Raw genomic sequence first — 6,892 nt, 5'->3', positions numbered from 1 at the left:
CAATCCACAATCCAACCTCTTCTGGCCTCTGTGGACATTGTACAACATGGGTGTACTTACATACATGCAGGCAAGACACTCACATAAACAAACAATCAATCAATCAATCAATATGACAAAATAATTAAAGAAATAAAAAATTAAAGTTGTACCTTTTCATGCAAGGAGTAAACAGAATTTAACAGCTTTGAAGTAGTTAAAACAACAGACTTCATACTTGGTTTTATTTTTTAATTCCTTTCTTTTTAATGGTAGGTTTAATAAATGTTGACTCACATGCTCTAAAAAAGGCTAATTGATTTTACAACGCTTTTAAGCAGTGCATTCAGATGCAGATGAAATTTGTTACAGCTGCAGTTCTGAAAATTCAGAAATTAATATGTGCTGTGCCAGAGTCTGTGGGGGCCTGTGGGGGCCTCCTGGATCCCTGGCTGGCCACCAGTGCAGAAGGTCTTCACAATCAGTTGCCTTGACAATCAGCAGAAAGTGCTCTCTGCTCTGAAACGTGCACTGGAAGAGGCCACTCTCCTCTCCCTCTCTCATCCTCCCAGGCCCCCAAACTGTCCTTTCTGCTCAGCCCAGTGCATCTGCTCTGGTTTCAGCAATAATTAGATAAACAAAAAGCAGGAGAGGGCTCTCTTGCATCCAGCAGGCCACAGTTGGGCTTTGAATGAAAGAACAAGGGCGAGGTTTAGCAACTGCGCACTGCTGTGTGTATAAACCCAGTGCTTGGGGCATCGGCAAACACACTAGGCTCCTGATCTCCGGAGCCTGCGGTCTACAGGGTAAAGAAAGACAGGAACATGAACAGGAATCCTGTATCATAACGTGAGGGTGAGATGATGTTATTAAGGAACACAGAGCAGAGAAGGCATGAAAGATTGCTAAACAGGGTAGGAAGCTATGCTGGGGAGAGCTCTGGTCCCTGTAGTTCTGTAACCGGAATTCCTGAGTTCCTGCTGCCTGTCACCACAGATGCCAAGGAGCGGAGGCAGAAACTGCATCTTGACGCTGAGCTTTGTTCAGACGGCAGCGATCTTTAAGGATTAACGTCTTTAAAAACTGCCTTGCACCTCATCTCCCTGTGGAGAATGGGAACGAAGGCCATTAGTCATTCCAAGGTCTAGTGCCGTCCCTCCAGTCAGAGGTTCACCCTGGACTCAGAGAAACGTGGCCATGACGCCTCTCTCCCTAGTGGCCTCGCCCTGTGCCCCAGCACTACCTGTCTTGGAATTTTCAGCCTTCCAAGACCTGGCAGGCATCACCTTGGTTGGAGGTTAAATCAGAACAAACAATACCTGAGCACCTGCTTGCAATGTGTGTGTCTGTGCCAATTCCTTTACTCAACATAAAGGGCAAATGTGCCCTTACAATACAGAGCACAAAATGTCCTTATCTGTTCACCCTTGGCCCTTTATGAGGTCACTTTAGACAAAACCAGAAGCCCATCTGTCACCAAGCTCTCTACACAGAAACAAATTAACACAGAAAGAGCTTTGAAAAGCAGGAATGTTCCAGGGCATTTGGGTCTGGACCTAAGGGGACCCAGCTCCTCTGGGACCCTTGGCTCTGTCCATTGTCTTTATCTGACACAGGCAAAAAAATAACTTGAAGGCTCTGCAGAGGTCCATGGTGCATACAGGAGGCTGCTGGCATAACTGTCCTGGCAGGAGAAAAAATAAAATTCATATAGGGTCTCACAGTGTAGCCCTGGCTGGCCTGGAGTTCTAGGTATAGACCAGGCTAGCCTTGAACTCACAGAGATCCTCTGCCTCCTGAATGCTGGGAATAAAGACACGTGCAATTACACCCCACCACGAGAAGGTAGTTTAAAGAAAGACAGACCATCAGATTAGTGAAATGATGAACCCCAAGAATTAAAATTTTCTCAGAATCCTGCGTTTAGGTAAAGGAAAGGCTGGTTCCCTGATGCCCACCAGAGGAGGAACTTGCCTTTCTGAAAGACATTTCACACAGCTCTGACAACTTATCGGACCACTTTGCAGGAGAGCCTGGAGAAGAGTCAATGGTGGGTCAGTGACGGGCAGGACCACACCTTGACCAGGGCTGCTTCTATGCATGCCTCTTGCCCGAAAGATGGATTTGGGTGGTCGCTGGATGTTCTAGTTTGCTTTTCTGCTGGGGTGATAAAACAGGCTGACCAAAAACAACTCACGGGAGGAAAGGGTTTATTTGACTTACACTCTGAGGTCGCAGTCCATCACTGAGGGAAGTCAGGCAGGAACTGGCTTGCTCTCTCAACTCACGCTCTGGCACCTTCCTTATACAACCCAAGAAAACCAACCTGCCCATGGATGGCATCACCCACATTGGTCTGAACCTTCCCACATAAATCAATAAAGACAGTTCCCCACAGACACAGTCACAGGCCAGTCTGATCTGGGAAATCCCTTGATTGAGTCTCCTCCCAAGTGACTCCTGGTGTGACAATCAAATCTAACCGGGACACTGGGCCTGTTTGTTTGTGCTTCTTCCCAATGTGGTCACATTGAATAAATTTTTCTCTGCCCTTCACTTTAATCCTTTAATTGATATACTAAGGGTGGGTGGTCAAGGCTAGCTGGTTGGGCCTTCCAGAGCCCACCCAGGTTTTGACCTGAACAACTCTGGAACACTAGCAGGAGAGGTCTGTGGTTGGTCCTCGGGAGCTCTTTATAATAATCAGCAGTTATCCCCAACAACAGCATTAAACAGCCAACCATGCTTTGTAGAGACCGAGAAACCACTAGAAGAAGAAAAGGATAAAAGCTGAATCTTAACCTTGACATCAGTTATTTTTATTACATTTTGGGGCTTCATTGAATTCTCAGAGGTTCATGTATATATATACTGCCTTGGGATTCGGACCTAGAGTCTCTGGGGGCAGTAAATACAGAAAGGGCCATTCTCTGAAGGTCCTTTTGTGACCTGAAGACTGCATCCACCAAAGAGAAATATAAGTGTCTTCAAATCTTCTTACTTAACTATTATTAACCAAAGAAGAGCAAACTCACAGGACAGGGAGAAACTAAAACTCAAACACCTCTCCTAGAGTACAGAGGGCCTTCCTCTCGGTCACCATCTGTTCTGTGGGGTCGTTCATTTCCCCTAAGAACCATTTTTGCCTCCTCAGTGATTACAGACAGCCCCTACTTCCCTCTCCCTATGAAGAAGATATTTAAGCTTCAGTCAGCTGGCTTCTTTCCTGCTGTGAACTGAAAAGCCACACCTCTGTCAAAGACTCAGCCGGCTGACTGACTGACGACTGACTGACTGACTGACTGACGACGGACTGACTGACTGACTGACTGACTCAAAGACTCAGCCGGCTGACTGACTGACGACTGACTGACTGACTGACTGACTGATGACGGACTGACTGACTGACTGACTGACTAGAACTTCCTTAGTGTGGAGAGCTGGGATGTGGCAGAGAAATTCTCCTGGGCCATCGTTAGTCGTTTATCACCCGTGTCCACATCTGACATCATCCTGTTGACTGTGGGTAAAGCCTTCGCAGTGCATTCTCAGCAGACCACCATCTTCCACCAAATCAAACTCCAGGAATGTCACCAGGCAGCATGTGAAACCGTCCCAGAGCCTCCCCTGCTTTGCTGCAACCCACCTGCCTGCCTTGGTTTATAACTGTCAGTTCTGTGGCCCTGAAGGTTCCTATAACCACAACCCCGTTCCGAGAGATGGCTCAGGGGTTAAGAGCACTGGCTGTTCTTGCAGAAGACCGGGTCTGATTCCCAGCACATTGTGTTCCCAGGAGTCTGGTTCCTCTGAGGGGCGGGGTCTGCTACAGAGAATTGACTGCAGAGATTTAGCCAAGGAGGAGGGGTTTTGAGCACCATCTTGGAAGAGAAGCTGCTGGTGGCACAGAAAGGAATGACCCTGGTGTGTCGCCTGTGTGGACGGGGAGTTTACCAACCCGGGGCGAAACATCGGGCCCACAAGGTATGAGTGAAAACTAAGGGTGACTGTGGGTGGGGAATGGACATGATCTGGAACTGTGGGCCCCTGAGCCGTGGAGCAGAACGAGGCCATGGTATGGAGCGCTGGGTGTTTGCCTTTCTAAGTTCCGCTATTCCCCCTCCCCAGGATATAAACTATGAAAAACTCAGATAAAGATGTGTATGTGGTTTGTCTAATAGCGTAGGGAACAAGGGACCCTGAGAGAACTTGGGCGATACACATGGTGGCTAACAACAACCATCTGTAACTCCAGTCCCAGGGGATCCAACACTTTCTTCTGACCTTCACAGGCATTGTACAACATGGGTGCACTTACATACATTCAGGCGATACACTCATACATGTAAAATAAATAGATAAAATGTTTAAAAAAGAATGCTATGCAGAACAACCTGAGCCATGTTCCTGGCCCTCGCACGGGGCTCATGTGCCCCTTGCCCTGAGAGCTGTGTTGTGTGTCAGCACACTGTGTGTGACTCCTGTGCCTACGGACAGTAAGACTTGCCCATCTCCTATCTGCTGTCAGTCCGCCACAGCAAAATTAGACACAACCTCCTTCAGTAGCTGAATGGAGGACTCCTAAATTACAATGTCCTGCAAATCAGCTAAGGACGAGTTAGTGAGGGGGAACCTCCTGGGGTTTATATATGTGTGTGCAAGAGAGAGAGAGAAAGAGAGAGGAGAGACAGGGAGGAGAGAGAGAGAGAGCACTCACACAACATAGACACAGAGGACTCAAGCCTCAGCTTCCTTCATACCCTCTGAGTGTTGGTTTCTAGCTCAGGAAATACTCTGACACTGTGTCCACACTGTCCCACACCTGTGTGAACTGTCCCACCTCAGCAATGTTACTTCTCTTACCTGAAGAAAGATGTCATAATGTCTAGTCAAGCCTATTTGTGACCTCAAAATGTATGTATGAACTTGAAAAATATGAATTTGAGAGCAGCACATTATCAGTGTCTAAATATTTCCAGTGACACAGAAACACAGCTCTCACTTCAAGGAGAAAACAGGGAGTTTATTCTGGAGCTAAATATGAGTGGCCATGGCCTGGGAACCCAGACTCAGGTTACCCCAAATACCATGCCCATAGCTAGTAACAGTTTCATAAAAGTTTATATTAAGAGAACAAAAGAAAGCCATAAATCAAGGCACTTTGCAAACATGTTGGTGGAAACAGCTGGTGAGTGGTTTACATCACAGTGGGGAAACTCTGCCACAGGCCTTGGGTGCTATCTTAGTTAAATTTTTGTTGCTGTGATAAAATGTCCCAAGAAAAGCAACTTAAGGGAGAAAATGTTTATTTTAGCTCACAGCTCCGGGGTTCAGTTCATTGCAGCAATAGTAGCTTGTCGCACCTGGTCACATGACACTCACAATCAGGAAGCAGAGACTACTGGATACTGGTCATCAGCTCCCGTCCTCCTTTTTATTCAGTCCAGGACCCCAGGCCAGGAAATGGTGCCACCCACTTCAATTGTGCCCATAAACGCAATCCTTCACAGGCATGCCCAGAAGCTAAGGAGCCCCCAACCAATGTGCCTGGAGGCTTGTCTCCTAGTGAATCTCAATCCTGTCAAGTTGATCACACTAACTTACATCACAGACACCACCTGATGACATTCTTAGCCTTTGATTGCTGGAAGTTAGGTCTCTGCACATTCCAAAAGGTTTCATCTGATAGTCACAAGGGATGACTTTCCAAGATTACCACTGAGTGATTATCAAAGGAACTAAACAGAGCCCAAGATAATTTGACTCTTGACCTACAACGTTCTAACTTCTACAAGCACAGAAATTCTAAGCACTATATTTACTATTTAACAAAGGTAAGACTCCTTTCTGGGAACCAATTTACACTAATTTAAAATCATTTCATGTTTACAGCTCTAAGTATTTAGGAGTTTACACTAGGGACTGTCCATCAAATGGCATTTTTACTGCATCTTTCAAAATGGCTGTTCTAGTTCCTTTCTGTCGCTGTGATAAAACATCCTGACCAAAAACAACTCAGGGGAAGAGAAGGTTTACTTCAGTTTACAGGTCATAATTGATCATCTAGGGAAGTCAGGGCAGGAAGCTCCAGCAGAGACCGGAAACAGGAACCATAGAGGAATGCGATTTGAGGACTCCCGCCCAGGTTCAGGCTTAGCTGGCTTCCTTAGACAGCCCAGGCCCACCTTTGTAGCGATGGTGCCACCCACAGTGGGCTAAGCCCTCCTATTAACAATCCAGACAGTGTGATCTAGGCAATCTCTCATTTGAGAACCTCTTCTCAAGTGACTCTGGGCTGTGTCACGTTGACAGTTCAAGCTGACTAGCACAACGACCCATCTAAGAGGGCTGGCGCATCGTTGAAAAGCTGATCACTTACTGCATAGACTGAGTACCTGCTGTGTGTGAGCATCTTCTCCAACCCTGTCGTGAGCTATCTCTTCCCATGCGGTGAATTCAAACACTTTATGCTCCTCCTGTGCAGTAAGAGCCAATATCCTAAACAGGCTCCCTCTACTGGTAAATAGCATGGCACAAATTTCAGTGACTGTGCTTTGGAAAGCCAGCTCTTCAAGGCAATGCTGCATGGCTGCCCAAAGCAGGATTAAGCAGTGCTTCCAAGTGGGCACTCTCAAGGCCACTCAAGGGCACTGAGTGCCTTGATCATAAAACAAAATTTGGCCCACTTAACAGTACCAAGCAAAAGTCCCATTGTTCAGCTGTTCTAGTTTGCTTGCTGTTGCTGTGATAAAAGCCATGACCAAAAGCAACTTGGGGAGGAGAGGGCTCATTTGGTTTACGGATTATATAATGTATCATCAAGGGAAGCCAGAGCCTGAACTCAGGGCAGGAACCTGGAGGCAGGAGCTGAAGCACAGACCATGGAGGAATGCTGTTTACTGGCTTGCTGTCTCTG

Source organism: Nannospalax galili, unplaced genomic scaffold (genome assembly GCF_000622305.1).
Source record: "Nannospalax galili isolate Female #2095 unplaced genomic scaffold, S.galili_v1.0 scaffold302, whole genome shotgun sequence".
In the NCBI taxonomy this organism is placed as follows: Eukaryota; Metazoa; Chordata; class Mammalia; order Rodentia; family Spalacidae; genus Nannospalax; species Nannospalax galili.
The sequence above is the reverse complement of the archived record's forward strand: the minus strand, read 5'-3'. Positions refer to the sequence as shown.